Below are 27,571 nucleotides of genomic sequence, written 5' to 3' on the forward strand. Positions count from 1 at the left end.
GATCCAAGATATTACTTGTTTAAATCTTACTGTTATTGATAAGGGGAACACGGAACTTTTTTAATTGGAAAGCCTTCATTAAAAGAAAACTTGAGGAATCAAATTGTGTATTTTGGGGACAGAAGAGATGAACTTTTAAATAACAATCTTGAAATTAAGACACACAGATATTTACACTCTGTTTTTCTAAAGTAGATCCATAACCACAAAGTAGAATCTTTCGAAAGACATGTCAAATGTATTAATCTGAATTCCTCTTTCAAAGAAATTCACAATTAAATGCACTGTGTAAGTCAAGAATGTTGTCAGATAAGAAATCAGCAAAATTAACTATCTTATTACTGATCATAAAGATGAGAAAGGAAAAGAACCTCTTGCTTAAATTGTGGATGGGAAAGAACAGTTTTTAGTTTTCAGCTTCAGTACTTATGTTTATGAATAATTCTTTTCTTTATATTGTATTATCACTATCTAGATGGATATAGCCATGTGTACATAGATACATACTTATACGTTGATAAGTTTCAGTATAAAACTTTGACGTTATGTTTTTCCAAGTCCAAATTCTAAGAAATTAGTGAAATATTAAATCTCATAATTCAAGCAGGTCCCACCGAGATTTGAACTTGGATCGCTGGATTCAGAGTCCAGAGTGCTAACCATTACACCATGGAACCCTGCCATACATGAGGGATTTTTCCATTGAGACAAAAGAGAGCGCATCAGTGCGGGGGCTTTTCTTACATTGATGAAAAGATATCTCAGTTGAATGCTCATAGTGTAAAGAGCTATAATGTGATTTGATTCTTTTCAGCTGCATTCTCCATAACAGTGTTAAATGTGCAAACGTTTATCAGGAAATGCAATTTACAAAATAATGATCATATTTGACTGAAGAATATTAAAACATTCTACATTTCCAAACTACTACATCCATTTCTCTGTCTCTCACATGGGTGGCTCCAAAGAGCAACGCTTGGCACTTTGGACTTTGCATGCAAAGGTACCAGTCCAATTCTTTGAGGTACTATTTTACTAATCTCGACCTTTTACATTTCTGTCATCTTTTGTTATTGATAGCTCCAATCCAACACCAGTAGGTTGAAAGAGACAAATGCTGACTCCTTTCAAAATGTCCAACAGCTTGAACAAGTTACAGAAATACGAACTTTATAATACACATAACATCACATTCCTACACAAAATAGTGCGACATTACAAAATCCTATCCTGTTTTTCTCAAATGCATATCAGAGGGCTGATTCCCAGCATTCCTTTTTGAAGATTTCCACACTATTGATAAGGCGAACATAGCACATTTTGAAAGAGATGTGTTCTTAAATCAAACCTAGAGAACCACAATGACGGTATCATTCAGATAGTACAAATGTTTTTTGTAAATTAGTATGGAAATTGTGAAATAAAACATTTCTCATGCTGATTTTCAACAGTCGATCTGCAATTATGAAATATAAGCTTTTGCTTGGAGGCCTCAAAGGTACTGATCTAATTTTCTTTTTTAGAATTATTCACAGATCGTATGATATGCTTTGTACAAATCAACTATGTTGTTAGATCAAAATTGATTAAAAAGTGACTATCTCAATTTCAGGACATATAGAAGAGGAAGGAGAAGAAGCTCATGTTTCAAATGCGGAGAGGCAACAACTGTTCATTATTTTCAACTCTATTAATTATATGTATTTTTATAATGTATATATTTATATTTTCCGATAAATATACATAGACATATAGCGATATATAGGGAGATACATACATATAAGTTGATACGTACAAGTTTATAAGTAAATGAGATGTTTTTCCAATTAATACTTCTAAGAACTGAATGGAAAAAAAATCGTAAAGCTTAGATAAGTCCCACTGAGCTTTGTACTTAGATCCCTGTTTTCAGAGTCCAGATTGACAAGCATAACACCATCAACCCACCTGTACCAGGTTGAGCTTTCCATTTTGGCAGAAGAGATTGCATTCACGGGGGAATCTTATCTTTTATTGCAAAATCTTATCTCACATAAAAAGTACTGTTCAACAGAGTCATAGCGTTACTTGAGTCCTTTGTGCAACATCCTTCCCTAACATAGTTCAATAGGCAAAAGTTGAACAGAATAGAAAAGTTATATAATTCTGTTTGTCTTTGACTGTAGAAAATAAAAAATGTGAAATGTCCACATTGCTGCAGCAATTTGCTCCCCTGTCACATGGGAGGTTCCATGGTGTAATGGTTAGCACTTTGGACTTTGAATCCAAGGATCCGAGTTCAAATCTCGGTGGGACCACTTTCATGACTTATGACCAAATCTTTTTCTGTCAAGTGTATTCATAAATATCATAAATCTAACACGGGTAGAGTGAAACATTGATTTATTGATTGTATTTTTAAAGTCTATTTGATGTGAGCAAATGATAGAACTTTTAGAAAACATGGAAATAAAATTGCTCAAAATAATGAGATATTTTGTGAGCTGACTCTGTTTTCTCAACTCATCACAAGAGGCTGATCCAAGATATTACTTGTTTAAATCTTACTGTTATTGATAAGGGGAACACAGAACTTTTTTAATTGGAAAGCCTTCATTAAAAGAAAACTTGAGGAATCAAATTGTGTATTTTGGGGACAGAAGAGATGAACTTTTAAATAACAATCTTGAAATTAAGACACACAGATATTTACACTCTGTTTTTCTAAAGTAGATCCATAACCACAAAGTAGAATCTTTCAAAAGACATGTCAAATGTATTAATCTGAATTCCTCTTTCAAAGAAATTCACAATTAAATGCACTGTGTAAGTCAAGAATGTTGTCAGATAAGAAATCAGCAAAATGAACTATCTTATTACTGATCATAAAGATGAGAAAGGAAAAGAACCTCTTGCTTAAATTGTGGATGGGAAAGAACAGTTTTTAGTTTTCAGCTTCAGTACTTATGTTTATGAATAATTCATTTCTTTATATTGTATTATCACTATCTAGATGGATATAGCCATGTGTACATAGATACATACTTATACGTTGATAAGTTTCAGTATAAAACTTTGACGTTATGTTTTTCCAAGTCCAAATTCTAAGAAATTAGTGAAATATTAAATCTCATAATTCAAGCAGGTCCCACCGAGATTTGAACTTGGATCGCTGGATTCAGAGTCCAGAGTGCTAACCATTACACCATGGAACCCTGCCATACATGAGGGATTTTTCCATTGAGACAAAAGAGAGCGCATCAGTGCGGGGGCTTTTCTTACATTGATGAAAAGATATCTCAGTTGAATGCTCATAGTGTAAAGAGCTATAATGTGATTTGATTCTTTTCAGCTGCATTCTCCATAACAGTGTTAAATGTGCAAACGTTTATCAGGAAATGCAATTTACAAAATAATGATCATATTTGACTGAAGAATATTAAAACATTCTACATTTCCAAACTACTACATCCATTTCTGTCTCTCACATGGGTGGCTCCAAAGAGCAACAGTTGGCACTTTGGACTTTGCATGCAAAGGTACCAGTCCAATTCTTTGAGGTACGATTTTACTAATCTCGACCTTTTACATTTCTGTCATCTTTTGTTATTGATAGTTCCAATCCAACACCAGTAGGTTGAAAGAGAAAAATGTTGAATCCTTTCAAAATGTCCAACAGCTTGAACAAGTTACAGAAATACGAACTTTATAATACACATAACATCACATTCCTACACAAAATAGTGCGACATTACAACATCCTATCCTGTTTTTCTCAAATGCATTTCAGAGGGCTGATTCCCAGCATTCCTTTTTGAAGATTTCCACACTATTGATAAGGCGAACATAGCACATTTTGAAAGAGATGTGTTCTTAAATCAAACCTAGAGAACCACAATGACGGTATCATTCAGATAGTACAAATGTTTTTTGTATATTAGTATGGAAATTGTGAAATAAAACATTTCTCATGCTGATTTTCAACAGTCGATCTGCAATCATGAAATATAAGCTTTTGCTTGGAGGCCTCAAAGGTACTGATCTAATTTTCTTTTTTAGAATTATTCACAGATCGTATGATATGCTTTGTACAAATCAACTATGTTGTTAGATCAAAATGTATTAAAAAGTGACTATCTCAATTTCAGGACATATAGAAGAGGAAGGAGAAGAAGCTCATGTTTCAAATGCGGAGAGGCAACAACTGTTCATTATTTTCACCTCTATTGATTATATGTATTTTTATAATGTATATATTTATATTTTCCGATAAATATACATAGACATATAGCGATATATAGGGAGATACATACATATAAGTTGATACGTACAAGTTTATAAGTAAATGAGATGTTTTTCCAATTAATACTTCTAAGAACTGAATGGAAAAAAAATCGTAAAGTTTAGATAAGTCCCACTGAGCTTTGTACTTAGATCCCTGTTTTCAGAGTCCAGATTGACAAGCATAACAGCATCAACCCACCTGTACCAGGTTGAGCTTTCCATTTTGGCAGAAGAGATTGCATTCACGGGGGAATCTTATCTTTTATTGCAAAATCTTATCTCACATAAAAAGTACTGTTCAACAGAGTCATAGCGTTACTTGAGTCCTTTGTGCAACATCCTTCCCTAACATAGTTCAATAGGCAAAAGTTGAACAGAATAGAAAAGTTATATAATTCTGTTTGTCTTTGACTGTAGAAAATAAAAAATGTGAAATGTCCACATTGCTGCAGCAATTTGCTCCCCTGTCACATGGGAGGTTCCATGGTGTAATGGTTAGCACTTTGGACTTTGAATCCAAGGATCCGAGTTCAAATCTCGGTGGGACCATTTTCATGACTTATGACCAAATCTTTTTCTGTCAAGTGTATTCATAAATATCATAAATCTAACAAGGGTAGAGTGAAACATTGATTTATTGATTGTATTTTTAAAGTCTATTTGATGTGAGCAAATGATAGAACTTTTAGAAAACATGGAAATAAAATGGCTCAAAATAATGAGATATTTTGTGAGTTGACTCTGTTTTCTCAACTCATCACAAGAGGCTGATCCAAGATATTACTTGTTTAAATCTTACTGTTATTGATAAGGGGAACACGGAACTTTTTTAATTGGAAAGCCTTCATTAAAAGAAAACTTGAGGAATCAAATTGTGTATTTTGGGGACAGAAGAGATGAACTTTTAAATAACAATCTTGAAATTAAGACACACAGATATTTACACTCTGTTTTTCTAAAGTAGATCCATAACCACAAAGTAGAATCTTTCGAAAGACATGTCAAATGTATTAATCTGAATTCCTCTTTCAAAGAAATTCACAATTAAATGCACTGTGTAAGTCAAGAATGTTGTCAGATAAGAAATCAGCAAAATTAACTATCTTATTACTGATCATAAAGATGAGAAAGGAAAAGAACCTCTTGCTTAAATTGTGGATGGGAAAGAACAGTTTTTAGTTTTCAGCTTCAGTACTTATGTTTATGAATAATTCTTTTCTTTATATTGTATTATCACTATCTAGATGGATATAGCCATGTGTACATAGATACATACTTATACGTTGATAAGTTTCAGTATAAAACTTTGACGTTATGTTTTTCCAAGTCCAAATTCTAAGAAATTAGTGAAATATTAAATCTCATAATTCAAGCAGGTCCCACCGAGATTTGAACTTGGATCGCTGGATTCAGAGTCCAGAGTGCTAACCATTACACCATGGAACCCTGCCATACATGAGGGATTTTTCCATTGAGACAAAAGAGAGCGCATCAGTGCGGGGGCTTTTCTTACATTGATGAAAAGATATCTCAGTTGAATGCTCATAGTGTAAAGAGCTATAATGTGATTTGATTCTTTTCAGCTGCATTCTCCATAACAGTGTTAAATGTGCAAACGTTTATCAGGAAATGCAATTTACAAAATAATGATCATATTTGACTGAAGAATATTAAAACATTCTACATTTCCAAACTACTACATCCATTTCTCTGTCTCTCACATGGGTGGCTCCAAAGAGCAACGCTTGGCACTTTGGACTTTGCATGCAAAGGTACCAGTCCAATTCTTTGAGGTACTATTTTACTAATCTCGACCTTTTACATTTCTGTCATCTTTTGTTATTGATAGCTCCAATCCAACACCAGTAGGTTGAAAGAGACAAATGTTGACTCCTTTCAAAATGTCCAACAGCTTGAACAAGTTACAGAAATACGAACTTTATAATACACATAACATCACATTCCTACACAAAATAGTGCGACATTACAAAATCCTATCCTGTTTTTCTCAAATGCATATCAGAGGGCTGATTCCCAGCATTCCTTTTTGAAGATTTCCACACTATTGATAAGGCGAACATAGCACATTTTGAAAGAGATGTGTTCTTAAATCAAACCTAGAGAACCACAATGACGGTATCATTCAGATAGTACAAATGTTTTTTGTAAATTAGTATGGAAATTGTGAAATAAAACATTTCTCATGCTGATTTTCAACAGTCGATCTGCAATCATGAAATATAAGCTTTTGCTTGGAGGCCTCAAAGGTACTGATCTAATTTTCTTTTTTAGAATTATTCACAGATCGTATGATATGCTTTGTACAAATCAACTATGTTGTTAGATCAAAATTGATTAAAAAGTGACTATCTCAATTTCAGGACATATAGAAGAGGAAGGAGAAGAAGCTCATGTTTCAAATGCGGAGAGGCAACAACTGTTCATTATTTTCAACTCTATTAATTATATGTATTTTTATAATGTATATATTTATATTTTCCGATAAATATACATAGACATATAGCGATATATAGGGAGATACATACATATAAGTTGATACGTACAAGTTTATAAGTAAATGAGATGTTTTTCCAATTAATACTTCTAAGAACTGAATGGAAAAAAAATCGTAAAGCTTAGATAAGTCCCACTGAGCTTTGTACTTAGATCCCTGTTTTCAGAGTCCAGATTGACAAGCATAACACCATCAACCCACCTGTACCAGGTTGAGCTTTCCATTTTGGCAGAAGAGATTGCATTCACGGGGGAATCTTATCTTTTATTGCAAAATCTTATCTCACATAAAAAGTACTGTTCAACAGAGTCATAGCGTTACTTGAGTCCTTTGTGCAACATCCTTCCCTAACATAGTTCAATAGGCAAAAGTTGAACAGAATAGAAAAGTTATATAATTCTGTTTGTCTTTGACTGTAGAAAATAAAAAATGTGAAATGTCCACATTGCTGCAGCAATTTGCTCCCCTGTCACATGGGAGGTTCCATGGTGTAATGGTTAGCACTTTGGACTTTGAATCCAAGGATCCGAGTTCAAATCTCGGTGGGACCACTTTCATGACTTATGACCAAATCTTTTTCTGTCAAGTGTATTCATAAATATCATAAATCTAACACGGGTAGAGTGAAACATTGATTTATTGATTGTATTTTTAAAGTCTATTTGATGTGAGCAAATGATAGAACTTTTAGAAAACATGGAAATAAAATGGCTCAAAATAATGAGATATTTTGTGAGCTGACTCTGTTTTCTCAACTCATCACAAGAGGCTGATCCAAGATATTACTTGTTTAAATCTTACTGTTATTGATAAGGGGAACACAGAACTTTTTTAATTGGAAAGCCTTCATTAAAAGAAAACTTGAGGAATCAAATTGTGTATTTTGGGGACAGAAGAGCTGAACTTTTAAATAACAATCTTGAAATTAAGACACACAGATATTTACACTCTGTTTTTCTAAAGTAGATCCATAACCACAAAGTAGAATCTTTCGAAAGACATGTCAAATGTATTAATCTGAATTCCTCTTTCAAAGAAATTCACAATTAAATGCACTGTGTAAGTCAAGAATGTTGTCAGATAAGAAATCAGCAAAATGAACTATCTTATTACTGATCATAAAGATGAGAAAGGAAAAGAACCTCTTGCTTAAATTGTGGATGAGAAAGAACAGTTTTTAGTTTTCAGCTTCAGTACTTATGTTTATGAATAATTCATTTCTTTATATTGTATTATCACTATCTAGATGGATATAGCCATGTGTACATAGATACATACTTATACGTTGATAAGTTTCAGTATAAAACTTTGACGTTATGTTTTTCCAAGTCCAAATTCTAAGAAATTTGTGAAATATTAAATCTCATAATTCAAGCAGGTCCCACCGAGATTTGAACTCGGAGCGCTGGATTCAGAGTCCAGAGTGCTATCCATTACACCATGGAACCCTGCAATACATGAGGGATTTTTCCATTGAGACAAAAGAGAGCGCATCAGTGCGGGGGCTTTTCTTACATTGATGAAAAGATATCTCAGTTGAATGCTCATAGTGTAAAGAGCTATAATGTGATTTGATTCTTTTCAGCTGCATTCTCCATAACAGTGTTAAATGTGCAAACGTTTATCAGGAAATGCAATTTACAAAATAATGATCATATTTGACTGAAGAATATTAAAACATTCTACATTTCCAAACTACTACATCCATTTCTCTGTCTCTCACATGGGTGGCTCCAAAGAGCAACGCTTGGCACTTTGGACTTTGCATGCAAAGGTACCAGTCCAATTCTTTGAGGTACTATTTTACTAATCTCGACCTTTTACATTTCTGTCATTTTTGTTATTGATAGCTCCAATCCACCACCAGTAGGTTGAAAGAGACAAATGTTGACTCCTTTCAAAATGTCCAACAGCTTGAACAAGTTACAGAAATACAAACTTTATAATACACATAACATCACATTCCTACATAAAATAGTGCGACATTACAAAATCCTATCCTGTTTTTCTCAAATGCATTTCAGAGGGCTGATTCCCAGCATTCCTTTTTGAAGATTTCCACACTATTGATAAGGCGAACATAGCACATTTTGAAAGAGATGTGTTCTTAAATCAAACCTAGAGAACCACAATGACGGTATCATTCAGATAGTACAAATGTTTTTTGTATATTAGTATGGAAATTGTGAAATAAAACATTTCTCATGCTGATTTTCAACAGTCGATCTGCAATCATGAAATATAAGCTTTTGCTTGGAGGCCTCAAAGGTACTGATCTAATTTTCTTTTTTAGAATTATTCACAGATCGTATGATATGCTTTGTACAAATCAACTATGTTGTTAGATCAAAATTGATTAAAAAGTGACTATCTCAATTTCAGGACATATAGAAGAGGAAGGAGAAGAAGCTCATGTTTCAAATGCGGAGAGGCAACAACTGTTCATTATTTTCACCTCTATTAATTATATGTATTTTTATAATGTATATATTTATATTTTCCGATAAATATACATAGACATATAGCGATATATAGGGAGATACATACATATAAGTTGATACGTACAAGTTTATAAGTAAATGAGATGTTTTTCCAATTAATACTTCTAAGAACTGAATGGAAAAAAAATCGTAAAGTTTAGATAAGTCCCACTGAGCTTTGTACTTAGATCCCTGTTTTCAGAGTCCAGATTGACAAGCATAACACCATCAACCCACCTGTACCAGGTTGAGCTTTCCATTTTGGCAGAAGAGATTGCATTCATGGGGGAATCTTATCTTTTATTGCAAAATCTTATCTCACATAAAAAGTACTGTTCAACAGAGTCATAGCGTTACTTGAGTCCTTTGTGCAACATCCTTCCCTAACATAGTTCAATAGGCAAAAGTTGAACAGAATAGAAAAGTTATATAATTCTGTTTGTCTTTGACTGTAGAAAATAAAAAATGTGAAATGTCCACATTGCTGCAGCAATTTGCTCCCCTGTCACATGGGAGGTTCCATGGTGTAATGGTTAGCACTTTGGACTTTGAATCCAAGGATCTGAGTTCAAATCTCGGTGGGACCAATTTCATGACTTATGACCAAATCTTTTTCTGTCAAGTGTATTAATAAATATCATAAATCTAACACGGGTAGAGTGAAACATTGATTTATTGATTGTATTTTTAAAGTCTATTTGATGTGAGCAAATGATAGAACTTTTAGAAAACATGGAAATAAAATTGCTCAAAATAATGAGATATTTTGTGAGCTGACTCTGTTTTCTCAACTCATCACAAGAGGCTGATCCAAGATATTATTTGTTTAAATCTTACTGTTATTGATAAGGGGAACACAGAACTTTTTTAATTGGAAAGCCTTCATTAAAAGAAAACTTGAGGAATCAAATTGTGTATTTTGGGGACAGAAGAGATGAACTTTTAAATAACAATCTTGAAATTAAGACACACAGATATTTACACTCTGTTTTTCTAAAGTAGATCCATAACCACAAAGTAGAATCTTTCGAAAGACATGTCAAATGTATTAATCTGAATTCCTCTTTCAAAGAAATTCACAATTAAATGCACTGTGTAAGTCAAGAATGTTGTCAGATAAGAAATCAGCAAAATTAACTATCTTATTACTGATCATAAAGATGAGAAAGGAAAAGAACCTCTTGCTTAAATTGTGGATGGGAAAGAACAGTTTTTAGTTTTCAGCTTCAGTACTTATGTTTATGAATAATTCTTTTCTTTATATTGTATTATCACTATCTAGATGGATATAGCCATGTGTACATAGATACATACTTATACGTTGATAAGTTTCAGTATAAAACTTTGACGTTATGTTTTTCCAAGTCCAAATTCTAAGAAATTAGTGAAATATTAAATCTCATAATTCAAGCAGGTCCCACCGAGATTTGAACTCGGATCGCTGGATTCAGAGTCCAGAGTGCTAACCATTACACCATGGAACCCTGCCATACATGAGGGATTTTTCCATTGAGACAAAAGAGAGCGCATCAGTGCGGGGGCTTTTCTTACATTGATGAAAAGATATCTCAGTTGAATGCTCATAGTGTAAAGAGCTATAATGTGATTTGATTCTTTTCAGCTGCATTCTCCATAACAGTGTTAAATGTGCAAACGTTTATCAGGAAATGCAATTTACAAAATAATGATCATATTTGACTGAAGAATATTAAAACATTCTACATTTCCAAACTACTACATCCATTTCTGTCTCTCACATGGGTGGCTCCAAAGAGCAACAGTTGGCACTTTGGACTTTGCATGCAAAGGTACCAGTCCAATTCTTTGAGGTACGATTTTACTAATCTCGACCTTTTACATTTCTGTCATCTTTTGTTATTGATAGTTCCAATCCAACACCAGTAGGTTGAAAGAGAAAAATGTTAAATCCTTTCAAAATGTCCAACAGCTTGAACAAGTTACAGAAATACGAACTTTATAATACACATAACATCACATTCCTACACAAAATAGTGCGACATTACAACATCCTATCCTGTTTTTCTCAAATGCATTTCAGAGGGCTGATTCCCAGCATTCCTTTTTGAAGATTTCCACACTATTGATAAGGTGAACATAGCACATTTTGAAAGAGATGTGTTCTTAAATCAAACCTAGAGAACCACAATGACGGTATCATTCAGATAGTACAAATGTTTTTTGTATATTAGTATGGAAATTGTGAAATAAAACATTTCTCATGCTGATTTTCAACAGTCGATCTGCAATCATGAAATATAAGCTTTTGCTTGGAGGCCTCAAAGGTACTGATCTAATTTTCTTTTTTAGAATTATTCACAGATCGTATGATATGCTTTGTACAAATCAACTATGTTGTTAGATCAAAATTGATTAAAAAGTGACTATCTCAATTTCAGGACATATAGAAGAGGAAGGAGAAGAAGCTCATGTTTCAAATGCGGAGAGGCAACAACTGTTCATTATTTTCACCTCTATTGATTATATGTATTTTTATAATGTATATATTTATATTTTCCGATAAATATACATAGACATATAGCGATATATAGGGAGATACATACATATAAGTTGATACGTACAAGTTTATAAGTAAATGAGATGTTTTTCCAATTAATACTTCTAAGAACTGAATGGAAAAAAAATCGTAAAGCTTAGATAAGTCCCACTGAGCTTTGTACTTAGATCCCTGTTTTCAGAGTCCAGATTGACAAGCATAACACCATCAACCCACCTGTACCAGGTTGAGCTTTCCATTTTGGCAGAAGAGATTGCATTCACGGGGGAATCTTATCTTTTATTGCAAAATCTTATCTCACATAAAAAGTACTGTTCAACAGAGTCATAGCGTTACTTGAGTCCTTTGTGCAACATCCTTCCCTAACATAGTTCAATAGGCAAAAGTTGAACAGAATAGAAAAGTTATATAATTCTGTTTGTCTTTGACTGTAGAAAATAAAAAATGTGAAATGTCCACATTGCTGCAGCAATTTGCTCCCCTGTCACATGGGAGGTTCCATGGTGTAATGGTTAGCACTTTGGACTTTGAATCCAAGGATCCGAGTTCAAATCTCGGTGGGACCACTTTCATGACTTATGACCAAATCTTTTTCTGTCAAGTGTATTCATAAATATCATAAATCTAACACGGGTAGAGTGAAACATTGATTTATTGATTGTATTTTTAAAGTCTATTTGATGTGAGCAAATGATAGAACTTTTAGAAAACATGAAAATAAAATGGCTCAAAATAATGAGATATTTTGTGAGCTGACTCTGTTTTCTCAACTCATCACAAGAGGCTGATCCAAGATATTACTTGTTTAAATCTTACTGTTATTGATAAGGGGAACACAGAACTTTTTTAATTGGAAAGCCTTCATTAAAAGAAAACTTGAGGAATCAAATTGTGTATTTTGGGGACAGAAGAGCTGAACTTTTAAATAACAATCTTGAAATTAAGACACACAGATATTTACACTCTGTTTTTCTAAAGTAGATCCATAACCACAAAGTAGAATCTTTCGAAAGACATGTCAAATGTATTAATCTGAATTCCTCTTTCAAAGAAATTCACAATTAAATGCACTGTGTAAGTCAAGAATGTTGTCAGATAAGAAATCAGCAAAATGAACTATCTTATTACTGATCATAAAGATGAGAAAGGAAAAGAACCTCTTGCTTAAATTGTGGATGAGAAAGAACAGTTTTTAGTTTTCAGCTTCAGTACTTATGTTTATGAATAATTCATTTCTTTATATTGTATTATCACTATCTAGATGGATATAGCCATGTGTACATAGATACATACTTATACGTTGATAAGTTTCAGTATAAAACTTTGACGTTATGTTTTTCCAAGTCCAAATTCTAAGAAATTTGTGAAATATTAAATCTCATAATTCAAGCAGGTCCCACCGAGATTTGAACTCGGAGCGCTGGATTCAGAGTCCAGAGTGCTATCCATTACACCATGGAACCCTGCAATACATGAGGGATTTTTCCATTGAGACAAAAGAGAGCGCATCAGTGCGGGGGCTTTTCTTACATTGATGAAAAGATATCTCAGTTGAATGCTCATAGTGTAAAGAGCTATAATGTGATTTGATTCTTTTCAGCTGCATTCTCCATAACAGTGTTAAATGTGCAAACGTTTATCAGGAAATGCAATTTACAAAATAATGATCATATTTGACTGAAGAATATTAAAACATTCTACATTTCCAAACTACTACATCCATTTCTCTGTCTCTCACATGGGTGGCTCCAAAGAGCAACGCTTGGCACTTTGGACTTTGCATGCAAAGGTACCAGTCCAATTCTTTGAGGTACTATTTTACTAATCTCGACCTTTTACATTTCTGTCATTTTTGTTATTGATAGCTCCAATCCACCACCAGTAGGTTGAAAGAGACAAATGTTGACTCCTTTCAAAATGTCCAACAGCTTGAACAAGTTACAGAAATACAAACTTTATAATACACATAACATCACATTCCTACATAAAATAGTGCGACATTACAAAATCCTATCCTGTTTTTCTCAAATGCATTTCAGAGGGCTGATTCCCAGCATTCCTTTTTGAAGATTTCCACACTATTGATAAGGCGAACATAGCACATTTTGAAAGAGATGTGTTCTTAAATCAAACCTAGAGAACCACAATGACGGTATCATTCAGATAGTACAAATGTTTTTTGTATATTAGTATGGAAATTGTGAAATAAAACATTTCTCATGCTGATTTTCAACAGTCGATCTGCAATCATGAAATATAAGCTTTTGCTTGGAGGCCTCAAAGGTACTGATCTAATTTTCTTTTTTAGAATTATTCACAGATCGTATGATATGCTTTGTACAAATCAACTATGTTGTTAGATCAAAATTGATTAAAAAGTGACTATCTCAATTTCAGGACATATAGAAGAGGAAGGAGAAGAAGCTCATGTTTCAAATGCGGAGAGGCAACAACTGTTCATTATTTTCACCTCTATTAATTATATGTATTTTTATAATGTATATATTTATATTTTCCGATAAATATACATAGACATATAGCGATATATAGGGAGATACATACATATAAGTTGATACGTACAAGTTTATAAGTAAATGAGATGTTTTTCCAATTAATACTTCTAAGAACTGAATGGAAAAAAAATCGTAAAGTTTAGATAAGTCCCACTGAGCTTTGTACTTAGATCCCTGTTTTCAGAGTCCAGATTGACAAGCATAACACCATCAACCCACCTGTACCAGGTTGAGCTTTCCATTTTGGCAGAAGAGATTGCATTCATGGGGGAATCTTATCTTTTATTGCAAAATCTTATCTCACATAAAAAGTACTGTTCAACAGAGTCATAGCGTTACTTGAGTCCTTTGTGCAACATCCTTCCCTAACATAGTTCAATAGGCAAAAGTTGAACAGAATAGAAAAGTTATATAATTCTGTTTGTCTTTGACTGTAGAAAATAAAAAATGTGAAATGTCCACATTGCTGCAGCAATTTGCTCCCCTGTCACATGGGAGGTTCCATGGTGTAATGGTTAGCACTTTGGACTTTGAATCCAAGGATCTGAGTTCAAATCTCGGTGGGACCAATTTCATGACTTATGACCAAATCTTTTTCTGTCAAGTGTATTAATAAATATCATAAATCTAACACGGGTAGAGTGAAACATTGATTTATTGATTGTATTTTTAAAGTCTATTTGATGTGAGCAAATGATAGAACTTTTAGAAAACATGGAAATAAAATTGCTCAAAATAATGAGATATTTTGTGAGCTGACTCTGTTTTCTCAACTCATCACAAGAGGCTGATCCAAGATATTACTTGTTTAAATCTTACTGTTATTGATAAGGGGAACACAGAACTTTTTTAATTGGAAAGCCTTCATTAAAAGAAAACTTGAGGAATCAAATTGTGTATTTTGGGGACAGAAGAGATGAACTTTTAAATAACAATCTTGAAATTAAGACACACAGATATTTACACTCTGTTTTTCTAAAGTAGATCCATAACCACAAAGTAGAATCTTTCAAAAGACATGTCAAATGTATTAATCTGAATTCCTCTTTCAAAGAAATTCACAATTAAATGCACTGTGTAAGTCAAGAATGTTGTCAGATAAGAAATCAGCAAAATGAACTATCTTATTACTGATCATAAAGATGAGAAAGGAAAAGAACCTTGTGCTTAAATTGTGGATGGGAAAGAACAGTTTTTAGTTTTCAGCTTCAGTACTTATGTTTATGAATAATTCATTTCTTTATATTGTATTATCACTATCTAGATGGATATAGCCATGTGTACATAGATACATACTTATACGTTGATAAGTTTCAGTATAAAACTTTGACGTTATGTTTTTCCAAGTCCAAATTCTAAGAAATTAGTGAAATATTAAATCTCATAATTCAAGCAGGTCCCACCGAGATTTGAACTTGGATCGCTGGATTCAGAGTCCAGAGTGCTAACCATTACACCATGGAACCCTGCCATACATGAGGGATTTTTCCATTGAGACAAAAGAGAGCGCATCAGTGCGGGGGCTTTTCTTACATTGATGAAAAGATATCTCAGTTGAATGCTCATAGTGTAAAGAGCTATAATGTGATTTGATTCTTTTCAGCTGCATTCTCCATAACAGTGTTAAATGTGCAAACGTTTATCAGGAAATGCAATTTACAAAATAATGATCATATTTGACTGAAGAATATTAAAACATTCTACATTTCCAAACTACTACATCCATTTCTGTCTCTCACATGGGTGGCTCCAAAGAGCAACAGTTGGCACTTTGGACTTTGCATGCAAAGGTACCAGTCCAATTCTTTGAGGTACGATTTTACTAATCTCGACCTTTTACATTTCTGTCATCTTTTGTTATTGATAGTTCCAATCCAACACCAGTAGGTTGAAAGAGAAAAATGTTGAATCCTTTCAAAATGTCCAACAGCTTGAACAAGTTACAGAAATACGAACTTTATAATACACATAACATCACATTCCTACACAAAATAGTGCGACATTACAACATCCTATCCTGTTTTTCTCAAATGCATTTCAGAGGGCTGATTCCCAGCATTCCTTTTTGAAGATTTCCACACTATTGATAAGGCGAACATAGCACATTTTGAAAGAGATGTGTTCTTAAATCAAACCTAGAGAACCACAATGACGGTATCATTCAGATAGTACAAATGTTTTTTGTATATTAGTATGGAAATTGTGAAATAAAACATTTCTCATGCTGATTTTCAACAGTCGATCTGCAATCATGAAATATAAGCTTTTGCTTGGAGGCCTCAAAGGTACTGATCTAATTTTCTTTTTTAGAATTATTCACAGATCGTATGATATGCTTTGTACAAATCAACTATGTTGTTAGATCAAAATTGATTAAAAAGTGACTATCTCAATTTCAGGACATATAGAAGAGGAAGGAGAAGAAGCTCATGTTTCAAATGCGGAGAGGCAACAACTGTTCATTATTTTCACCTCTATTGATTATATGTATTTTTATAATGTATATATTTATATTTTCCGATAAATATACATAGACATATAGCGATATATAGGGAGATACATACATATAAGTTGATACGTACAAGTTTATAAGTAAATGAGATGTTTTTCCAATTAATACTTCTAAGAACTGAATGGAAAAAAAATCGTAAAGCTTAGATAAGTCCCACTGAGCTTTGTACTTAGATCCCTGTTTTCAGAGTCCAGATTGACAAGCATAACACCATCAACCCACCTGTACCAGGTTGAGCTTTCCATTTTGGCAGAAGAGATTGCATTCACGGGGGAATCTTATCTTTTATTGCAAAATCTTATCTCACATAAAAAGTACTGTTCAACAGAGTCATAGCGTTACTTGAGTCCTTTGTGCAACATCCTTCCCTAACATAGTTCAATAGGCAAAAGTTGAACAGAATAGAAAAGTTATATAATTCTGTTTGTCTTTGACTGTAGAAAATAAAAAATGTGAAATGTCCACATTGCTGCAGCAATTTGCTCCCCTGTCACATGGGAGGTTCCATGGTGTAATGGTTAGCACTTTGGACTTTGAATCCAAGGATCCGAGTTCAAATCTCGGTGGGACCACTTTCATGACTTATGACCAAATCTTTTTCTGTCAAGTGTATTCATAAATATCATAAATCTAACACGGGTAGAGTGAAACATTGATTTATTGATTGTATTTTTAAAGTCTATTTGATGTGAGCAAATGATAGAACTTTTAGAAAACATGGAAATAAAATGGCTCAAAATAATGAGATATTTTGTGAGCTGACTCTGTTTTCTCAACTCATCACAAGAGGCTGATCCAAGATATTACTTGTTTAAATCTTACTGTTATTGATAAGGGGAACACAGAACTTTTTTAATTGGAAAGCCTTCATTAAAAGAAAACTTGAGGAATCAAATTGTGTATTTTGGGGACAGAAGAGATGAACTTTTAAATAACAATCTTGAAATTAAGACACACAGATATTTACACTCTGTTTTTCTAAAGTAGATCCATAACCACAAAGTAGAATCTTTCAAAAGACATGTCAAATGTATTAATCTGAATTCCTCTTTCAAAGAAATTCACAATTAAATGCACTGTGTAAGTCAAGAATGTTGTCAGATAAGAAATCAGCAAAATGAACTATCTTATTACTGATCATAAAGATGAGAAAGGAAAAGAACCTCTTGCTTAAATTGTGGATGGGAAAGAACAGTTTTTAGTTTTCAGCTTCAGTACTTATGTTTATGAATAATTCATTTCTTTATATTGTATTATCACTATCTAGATGGATATAGCCATGTGTACATAGATACATACTTATACGTTGATAAGTTTCAGTATAAAACTTTGACGTTATGTTTTTCCAAGTCCAAATTCTAAGAAATTTGTGAAATATTAAATCTCATAATTCAAGCAGGTCCCACCGAGATTTGAACTCGGAGCGCTGGATTCAGAGTCCAGAGTGCTATCCATTACACCATGGAACCCTGCAATACATGAGGGATTTTTCCATTGAGACAAAAGAGAGCGCATCAGTGCGGGGGCTTTTCTTACATTGATGAAAAGATATCTCAGTTGAATGCTCATAGTGTAAAGAGCTATAATGTGATTTGATTCTTTTCAGCTGCATTCTCCATAACAGTGTTAAATGTGCAAACGTTTATCAGGAAATGCAATTTACAAAATAATGATCATATTTGACTGAAGAATATTAAAACATTCTACATTTCCAAACTACTACATCCATTTCTGTCTCTCACATGGGTGGCTCCAAAGAGCAACAGTTGGCACTTTGGACTTTGCATGCAAAGGTACCAGTCCAATTCTTTGAGGTACGATTTTACTAATCTCGACCTTTTACATTTCTGTCATCTTTTGTTATTGATAGTGCCAATCCAACACCAGTAGGTTGAAAGAGAAAAATGTTGAATCCTTTCAAAATGTCCAACAGCTTGAACAAGTTACAGAAATACGAACTTTATAATACACATAACATCACATTCCTACACAAAATAGTGCGACATTACAACATCCTATCCTGTTTTTCTCAAATGCATTTCAGAGGGCTGATTCCCAGCATTCCTTTTTGAAGATTTCCACACTATTGATAAGGCGAACATAGCACATTTTGAAAGAGATGTGTTCTTAAATCAAACCTAGAGAACCACAATGACGGTATCATTCAGATAGTACAAATGTTTTTTGTATATTAGTATGGAAATTGTGAAATAAAACATTTCTCATGCTGATTTTCAACAGTCGATCTGCAATCATGAAATATAAGCTTTTGCTTGGAGGCCTCAAAGGTACTGATCTAATTTTCTTTTTTAGAATTATTCACAGATCGTATGATATGCTTTGTACAAATCAACTATGTTGTTAGATCAAAATTGATTAAAAAGTGACTATCTCAATTTCAGGACATATAGAAGAGGAAGGAGAAGAAGCTCATGTTTCAAATGCGGAGAGGCAACAACTGTTCATTATTTTCACCTCTATTGATTATATGTATTTTTATAATGTATATATTTATATTTTCCGATAAATATACATAGACATATAGCGATATATAGGGAGATACATACATATAAGTTGATACGTACAAGTTTATAAGTAAATGAGATGTTTTTCCAATTAATACTTCTAAGAACTGAATGGAAAAAAAATCGTAAAGTTTAGATAAGTCCCACTGAGCTTTGTACTTAGATCCCTGTTTTCAGAGTCCAGATTGACAAGCATAACACCATCAACCCACCTGTACCAGGTTGAGCTTTCCATTTTGGCAGAAGAGATTGCATTCACGGGGGAATCTTATCTTTTATTGCAAAATCTTATCTCACATAAAAAGTACTGTTCAACAGAGTCATAGCGTTACTTGAGTCCTTTGTGCAACATCCTTCCCTAACATAGTTCAATAGGCAAAAGTTGAACAGAATAGAAAAGTTATATAATTCTGTTTGTCTTTGACTGTAGAAAATAAAAAATGTGAAATGTCCACATTGCTGCAGCAATTTGCTCCCCTGTCACATGGGAGGTTCCATGGTGTAATGGTTAGCACTTTGGACTTTGAATCCAAGGATCCGAGTTCAAATCTCGGTGGGACCACTTTCATGACTTATGACCAAATCTTTTTCTGTCAAGTGTATTCATAAATATCATAAATCTAACACGGGTAGAGTGAAACATTGATTTATTGATTGTATTTTTAAAGTCTATTTGATGTGAGCAAATGATAGAACTTTTAGAAAACATGGAAATAAAATTGCTCAAAATAATGAGATATTTTGTGAGCTGACTCTGTTTTCTCAACTCATCACAAGAGGCTGATCCAAGATATTACTTGTTTAAATCTTACTGTTATTGATAAGGGGAACACAGAACTTTTTTAATTGGAAAGCCTTCATTAAAAGAAAACTTGAGGAATCAAATTGTGTATTTTGGGGACAGAAGAGATGAACTTTTAAATAACAATCTTGAAATTAAGACACACAGATATTTACACTCTGTTTTTCTAAAGTAGATCCATAACCACAAAGTAGAATCTTTCAAAAGACATGTCAAATGTATTAATCTGAATTCCTCTTTCAAAGAAATTCACAATTAAATGCACTGTGTAAGTCAAGAATGTTGTCAGATAAGAAATCAGCAAAATGAACTATCTTATTACTGATCATAAAGATGAGAAAGGAAAAGAACCTCGTGCTTAAATTGTGGATGGGAAAGAACAGTTTTTAGTTTTCAGCTTCAGTACTTATGTTTATGAATAATTCATTTCTTTATATTGTATTATCACTATCTAGATGGATATAGCCATGTGTACATAGATACATACTTATACGTTGATAAGTTTCAGTATAAAACTTTGACGTTATGTTTTTCCAAGTCCAAATTCTAAGAAATTAGTGAAATATTAAATCTCATAATTCAAGCAGGTCCCACCGAGATTTGAACTTGGATCGCTGGATTCAGAGTCCAGAGTGCTAACCATTACACCATGGAACCCTGCCATACATGAGGGATTTTTCCATTGAGACAAAAGAGAGCGCATCAGTGCGGGGGCTTTTCTTACATTGATGAAAAGATATCTCAGTTGAATGCTCATAGTGTAAAGAGCTATAATGTGATTTGATTCTTTTCAGCTGCATTCTCCATAACAGTGTTAAATGTGCAAACGTTTATCAGGAAATGCAATTTACAAAATAATGATCATATTTGACTGAAGAATATTAAAACATTCTACATTTCCAAACTACTACATCCATTTCTGTCTCTCACATGGGTGGCTCCAAAGAGCAACAGTTGGCACTTTGGACTTTGCATGCAAAGGTACCAGTCCAATTCTTTGAGGTACGATTTTACTAATCTCGACCTTTTACATTTCTGTCATCTTTTGTTATTGATAGTTCCAATCCAACACCAGTAGGTTGAAAGAGAAAAATGTTGAATCCTTTCAAAATGTCCAACAGCTTGAACAAGTTACAGAAATACGAACTTTATAATACACATAACATCACATTCCTACACAAAATAGTGCGACATTACAACATCCTATCCTGTTTTTCTCAAATGCATTTCAGAGGGCTGATTCCCAGCATTCCTTTTTGAAGATTTCCACACTATTGATAAGGCGAACATAGCACATTTTGAAAGAGATGTGTTCTTAAATCAAACCTAGAGAACCACAATGACGGTATCATTCAGATAGTACAAATGTTTTTTGTATATTAGTATGGAAATTGTGAAATAAAACATTTCTCATGCTGATTTTCAACAGTCGATCTGCAATCATGAAATATAAGCTTTTGCTTGGAGGCCTCAAAGGTACTGATCTAATTTTCTTTTTTAGAATTATTCACAGATCGTATGATATGCTTTGTACAAATCAACTATGTTGTTAGATCAAAATTGATTAAAAAGTGACTATCTCAATTTCAGGACATATAGAAGAGGAAGGAGAAGAAGCTCATGTTTCAAATGCGGAGAGGCAACAACTGTTCATTATTTTCACCTCTATTGATTATATGTATTTTTATAATGTATATATTTATATTTTCCGATAAATATACATAGACATATAGCGATATATAGGGAGATACATACATATAAGTTGATACGTACAAGTTTATAAGTAAATGAGATGTTTTTCCAATTAATACTTCTAAGAACTGAATGGAAAAAAAATCGTAAAGTTTAGATAAGTCCCACTGAGCTTTGTACTTAGATCCCTGTTTTCAGAGTCCAGATTGACAAGCATAACACCATCAACCCACCTGTACCAGGTTGAGCTTTCCATTTTGGCAGAAGAGATTGCATTCACGGGGGAATCTTATCTTTTATTGCAAAATCTTATCTCACATAAAAAGTACTGTTCAACAGAGTCATAGCGTTACTTGAGTCCTTTGTGCAACATCCTTCCCTAACATAGTTCAATAGGCAAAAGTTGAACAGAATAGAAAAGTTATATAATTCTGTTTGTCTTTGACTGTAGAAAATAAAAAATGTGAAATGTCCACATTGCTGCAGCAATTTGCTCCCCTGTCACATGGGAGGTTCCATGGTGTAATGGTTAGCACTTTGGACTTTGAATCCAAGGATCCGAGTTCAAATCTCGGTGGGACCACTTTCATGACTTATGACCAAATCTTTTTCTGTCAAGTGTATTCATAAATATCATAAATCTAACACGGGTAGAGTGAAACATTGATTTATTGATTGTATTTTTAAAGTCTATTTGATGTGAGCAAATGATAGAACTTTTAGAAAACATGGAAATAAAATGGCTCAAAATAATGAGATATTTTGTGAGCTGACTCTGTTTTCTCAACTCATCACAAGAGGCTGATCCAAGATATTATTTGTTTAAATCTTACTGTTATTGATAAGGGGAACACAGAACTTTTTTAATTGGAAAGCCTTCATTAAAAGAAAACTTGAGGAATCAAATTGTGTATTTTGGGGACAGAAGAGATGAACTTTTAAATAACAATCTTGAAATTAAGACACACAGATATTTACACTCTGTTTTTCTAAAGTAGATCCATAACCACAAAGTAGAATCTTTCGAAAGACATGTCAAATGTATTAATCTGAATTCCTCTTTCAAAGAAATTCACAATTAAATGCACTGTGTAAGTCAAGAATGTTGTCAGATAAGAAATCAGCAAAATTAACTATCTTATTACTGATCATAAAGATGAGAAAGGAAAAGAACCTCTTGCTTAAATTGTGGATGGGAAAGAACAGTTTTTAGTTTTCAGCTTCAGTACTTATGTTTATGAATAATTCTTTTCTTTATATTGTATTATCACTATCTAGATGGATATAGCCATGTGTACATAGATACATACTTATACGTTGATAAGTTTCAGTATAAAACTTTGACGTTATGTTTTTCCAAGTCCAAATTCTAAGAAATTAGTGAAATATTAAATCTCATAATTCAAGCAGGTCCCACCGAGATTTGAACTCGGATCGCTGGATTCAGAGTGCTAACCATTACACCATGGAACCCTGCCATACATGAGGGATTTTTCCATTGAGACAAAAGAGAGCGCATCAGTGCGGGGGCTTTTCTTACATTGATGAAAAGATATCTCAGTTGAATGCTCATAGTGTAAAGAGCTATAATGTGATTTGATTCTTTTCAGCTGCATTCTCCATAACAGTGTTAAATGTGCAAACGTTTATCAGGAAATGCAATTTACAAAATAATGATCATATTTGACTGAAGAATATTAAAACATTCTACATTTCCAAACTACTACATCCATTTCTGTCTCTCACATGGGTGGCTCCAAAGAGCAACAGTTGGCACTTTGGACTTTGCATGCAAAGGTACCAGTCCAATTCTTTGAGGTACGATTTTACTAATCTCGACCTTTTACATTTCTGTCATCTTTTGTTATTGATAGTTCCAATCCAACACCAGTAGGTTGAAAGAGAAAAATGTTGAATCCTTTCAAAATGTCCAACAGCTTGAACAAGTTACAGAAATACGAACTTTATAATACACATAACATCACATTCCTACATAAAATAGTGCGACATTACAAAATCCTATCCTGTTTTTCTCAAATGCATTTCAGAGGGCTGATTCCCAGCATTCCTTTTTGAAGATTTCCACACTATTGATAAGGCGAACATAGCACATTTTGAAAGAGATGTGTTCTTAAATCAAACCTAGAGAACCACAATGACGGTATCATTCAGATAGTACAAATGTTTTTTGTATATTAGTATGGAAATTGTGAAATAAAACATTTCTCATGCTGATTTTCAACAGTCGATCTGCAATCATGAAATATAAGCTTTTGCTTGGAGGCCTCAAAGGTACTGATCTAATTTTCTTTTTTAGAATTATTCACAGATCGTATGATATGCTTTGTACAAATCAACTATGTTGTTAGATCAAAATTGATTAAAAAGTGACTATCTCAATTTCAGGACATATAGAAGAGGAAGGAGAAGAAGCTCATGTTTCAAATGCGGAGAGGCAACAACTGTTCATTATTTTCACCTCTATTAATTATATGTATTTTTATAATGTATATATTTATATTTTCCGATAAATATACATAGACATATAGCGATATATAGGGAGATACATACATATAAGTTGATACGTACAAGTTTATAAGTAAATGAGATGTTTTTCCAATTAATACTTCTAAGAACTGAATGGAAAAAAAATCGTAAAGTTTAGATAAGTCCCACTGAGCTTTGTACTTAGATCCCTGTTTTCAGAGTCCAGATTGACAAGCATAACACCATCAACCCACCTGTACCAGGTTGAGCTTTCCATTTTGGCAGAAGAGATTGCATTCATGGGGGAATCTTATCTTTTATTGCAAAATCTTATCTCACATAAAAAGTACTGTTCAACAGAGTCATAGCGTTACTTGAGTCCTTTGTGCAACATCCTTCCCTAACATAGTTCAATAGGCAAAAGTTGAACAGAATAGAAAAGTTATATAATTCTGTTTGTCTTTGACTGTAGAAAATAAAAAATGTGAAATGTCCACATTGCTGCAGCAATTTGCTCCCCTGTCACATGGGAGGTTCCATGGTGTAATGGTTAGCACTTTGGACTTTGAATCCAAGGATCTGAGTTCAAATCTCGGTGGGACCAATTTCATGACTTATGACCAAATCTTTTTCTGTCAAGTGTATTAATAAATATCATAAATCTAACACGGGTAGAGTGAAACATTGATTTATTGATTGTATTTTTAAAGTCTATTTGATGTGAGCAAATGATAGAACTTTTAGAAAACATGGAAATAAAATTGCTCAAAATAATGAGATATTTTGTGAGCTGACTCTGTTTTCTCAACTCATCACAAGAGGCTGATCCAAGATATTACTTGTTTAAATCTTACTGTTATTGATAAGGGGAACACAGAACTTTTTTAATTGGAAAGCCTTCATTAAAAGAAAACTTGAGGAATCAAATTGTGTATTTTGGGGACAGAAGAGATGAACTTTTAAATAACAATCTTGAAATTAAGACACACAGATATTTACACTCTGTTTTTCTAAAGTAGATCCATAACCACAAAGTAGAATCTTTCAAAAGACATGTCAAATGTATTAATCTGAATTCCTCTTTCAAAGAAATTCACAATTAAATGCACTGTGTAAGTCAAGAATGTTGTCAGATAAGAAATCAGCAAAATGAACTATCTTATTACTGATCATAAAGATGAGAAAGGAAAAGAACCTTGTGCTTAAATTGTGGATGGGAAAGAACAGTTTTTAGTTTTCAGCTTCAGTACTTATGTTTATGAATAATTCATTTCTTTATATTGTATTATCACTATCTAGATGGATATAGCCATGTGTACATAGATACATACTTATACGTTGATAAGTTTCAGTATAAAACTTTGACGTTATGTTTTTCCAAGTCCAAATTCTAAGAAATTAGTGAAATATTAAATCTCATAATTCAAGCAGGTCCCACCGAGATTTGAACTTGGATCGCTGGATTCAGAGTCCAGAGTGCTAACCATTACACCATGGAACCCTGCCATACATGAGGGATTTTTCCATTGAGACAAAAGAGAGCGCATCAGTGCGGGGGCTTTTCTTACATTGATGAAAAGATATCTCAGTTGAATGCTCATAGTGTAAAGAGCTATAATGTGATTTGATTCTTTTCAGCTGCATTCTCCATAACAGTGTTAAATGTGCAAACGTTTATCAGGAAATGCAATTTACAAAATAATGATCATATTTGACTGAAGAATATTAAAACATTCTACATTTCCAAACTACTACATCCATTTCTGTCTCTCACATGGGTGGCTCCAAAGAGCAACAGTTGGCACTTTGGACTTTGCATGCAAAGGTACCAGTCCAATTCTTTGAGGTACGATTTTACTAATCTCGACCTTTTACATTTCTGTCATCTTTTGTTATTGATAGTTCCAATCCAACACCAGTAGGTTGAAAGAGAAAAATGTTGAATCCTTTCAAAATGTCCAACAGCTTGAACAAGTTACAGAAATACGAACTTTATAATACACATAACATCACATTCCTACACAAAATAGTGCGACATTACAACATCCTATCCTGTTTTTCTCAAATGCATTTCAGAGGGCTGATTCCCAGCATTCCTTTTTGAAGATTTCCACACTATTGATAAGGCGAACATAGCACATTTTGAAAGAGATGTGTTCTTAAATCAAACCTAGAGAACCACAATGACGGTATCATTCAGATAGTACAAATGTTTTTTGTATATTAGTATGGAAATTGTGAAATAAAACATTTCTCATGCTGATTTTCAACAGTCGATCTGCAATCATGAAATATAAGCTTTTGCTTGGAGGCCTCAAAGGTACTGATCTAATTTTCTTTTTTAGAATTATTCACAGATCGTATGATATGCTTTGTACAAATCAACTATGTTGTTAGATCAAAATTGATTAAAAAGTGACTATCTCAATTTCAGGACATATAGAAGAGGAAGGAGAAGAAGCTCATGTTTCAAATGCGGAGAGGCAACAACTGTTCATTATTTTCACCTCTATTGATTATATGTATTTTTATAATGTATATATTTATATTTTCCGATAAATATACATAGACATATAGCGATATATAGGGAGATACATACATATAAGTTGATACGTACAAGTTTATAAGTAAATGAGATGTTTTTCCAATTAATACTTCTAAGAACTGAATGGAAAAAAAATCGTAAAGCTTAGATAAGTCCCACTGAGCTTTGTACTTAGATCCCTGTTTTCAGAGTCCAGATTGACAAGCATAACACCATCAACCCACCTGTACCAGGTTGAGCTTTCCATTTTGGCAGAAGAGATTGCATTCACGGGGGAATCTTATCTTTTATTGCAAAATCTTATCTCACATAAAAAGTACTGTTCAACAGAGTCATAGCGTTACTTGAGTCCTTTGTGCAACATCCTTCCCTAACATAGTTCAATAGGCAAAAGTTGAACAGAATAGAAAAGTTATATAATTCTGTTTGTCTTTGACTGTAGAAAATAAAAAATGTGAAATGTCCACATTGCTGCAGCAATTTGCTCCCCTGTCACATGGGAGGTTCCATGGTGTAATGGTTAGCACTTTGGACTTTGAATCCAAGGATCCGAGTTCAAATCTCGGTGGGACCACTTTCATGACTTATGACCAAATCTTTTTCTGTCAAGTGTATTCATAAATATCATAAATCTAACACGGGTAGAGTGAAACATTGATTTATTGATTGTATTTTTAAAGTCTATTTGATGTGAGCAAATG

General features: G+C 33.3%; 15 non-coding genes across 15 annotated transcripts; 11 read left to right on the top strand and 4 right to left on the bottom strand.

The window, feature by feature from the left end:
• Window positions 1-2,225: 2,225 nt before the first annotated feature.
• Window positions 2,226-2,297, top strand: TRNAQ-UUG (transfer RNA glutamine (anticodon UUG)). Its single transcript has one exon. It is a non-coding gene; the product is annotated as a tRNA-Gln (tRNA).
• Window positions 2,298-4,740: 2,443 nt separating this feature from the next.
• On the top strand, window positions 4,741-4,812 carry TRNAQ-UUG (transfer RNA glutamine (anticodon UUG)). The gene has a single exon. It is a non-coding gene; the product is annotated as a tRNA-Gln (tRNA).
• Window positions 4,813-7,257: 2,445 nt separating this feature from the next.
• Window positions 7,258-7,329, top strand: TRNAQ-UUG (transfer RNA glutamine (anticodon UUG)). The gene has a single exon. It is a non-coding gene; the product is annotated as a tRNA-Gln (tRNA).
• An 825-nt stretch (window positions 7,330-8,154) lies between these two features.
• On the bottom strand, window positions 8,155-8,226 carry TRNAQ-CUG (transfer RNA glutamine (anticodon CUG)). The gene has a single exon. It is a non-coding gene; the product is annotated as a tRNA-Gln (tRNA).
• A 1,547-nt stretch (window positions 8,227-9,773) lies between these two features.
• Window positions 9,774-9,845, top strand: TRNAQ-UUG (transfer RNA glutamine (anticodon UUG)). The gene has a single exon. It is a non-coding gene; the product is annotated as a tRNA-Gln (tRNA).
• Window positions 9,846-10,670: 825 nt separating this feature from the next.
• On the bottom strand, window positions 10,671-10,742 carry TRNAQ-CUG (transfer RNA glutamine (anticodon CUG)). Its single transcript has one exon. It is a non-coding gene; the product is annotated as a tRNA-Gln (tRNA).
• Window positions 10,743-12,288: 1,546 nt separating this feature from the next.
• TRNAQ-UUG (transfer RNA glutamine (anticodon UUG)) lies at window positions 12,289-12,360 on the top strand. Its single transcript has one exon. It is a non-coding gene; the product is annotated as a tRNA-Gln (tRNA).
• Window positions 12,361-13,185: 825 nt separating this feature from the next.
• Window positions 13,186-13,257, bottom strand: TRNAQ-CUG (transfer RNA glutamine (anticodon CUG)). The gene has a single exon. It is a non-coding gene; the product is annotated as a tRNA-Gln (tRNA).
• Window positions 13,258-14,804: 1,547 nt separating this feature from the next.
• Window positions 14,805-14,876, top strand: TRNAQ-UUG (transfer RNA glutamine (anticodon UUG)). The gene has a single exon. It is a non-coding gene; the product is annotated as a tRNA-Gln (tRNA).
• Window positions 14,877-17,319: 2,443 nt separating this feature from the next.
• On the top strand, window positions 17,320-17,391 carry TRNAQ-UUG (transfer RNA glutamine (anticodon UUG)). Its single transcript has one exon. It is a non-coding gene; the product is annotated as a tRNA-Gln (tRNA).
• Window positions 17,392-18,216: 825 nt separating this feature from the next.
• On the bottom strand, window positions 18,217-18,288 carry TRNAQ-CUG (transfer RNA glutamine (anticodon CUG)). The gene has a single exon. It is a non-coding gene; the product is annotated as a tRNA-Gln (tRNA).
• Window positions 18,289-19,834: 1,546 nt separating this feature from the next.
• On the top strand, window positions 19,835-19,906 carry TRNAQ-UUG (transfer RNA glutamine (anticodon UUG)). The gene has a single exon. It is a non-coding gene; the product is annotated as a tRNA-Gln (tRNA).
• A 2,443-nt stretch (window positions 19,907-22,349) lies between these two features.
• Window positions 22,350-22,421, top strand: TRNAQ-UUG (transfer RNA glutamine (anticodon UUG)). The gene has a single exon. It is a non-coding gene; the product is annotated as a tRNA-Gln (tRNA).
• A 2,436-nt stretch (window positions 22,422-24,857) lies between these two features.
• Window positions 24,858-24,929, top strand: TRNAQ-UUG (transfer RNA glutamine (anticodon UUG)). Its single transcript has one exon. It is a non-coding gene; the product is annotated as a tRNA-Gln (tRNA).
• Window positions 24,930-27,372: 2,443 nt separating this feature from the next.
• Window positions 27,373-27,444, top strand: TRNAQ-UUG (transfer RNA glutamine (anticodon UUG)). The gene has a single exon. It is a non-coding gene; the product is annotated as a tRNA-Gln (tRNA).
• Window positions 27,445-27,571: the final 127 nt, after the last annotated feature.

This window comes from Lissotriton vulgaris, chromosome 4_1 (genome assembly GCF_964263255.1).
Source record: "Lissotriton vulgaris chromosome 4_1, aLisVul1.2, whole genome shotgun sequence".
NCBI classification, from domain to species: domain Eukaryota; kingdom Metazoa; phylum Chordata; class Amphibia; order Caudata; family Salamandridae; genus Lissotriton; species Lissotriton vulgaris.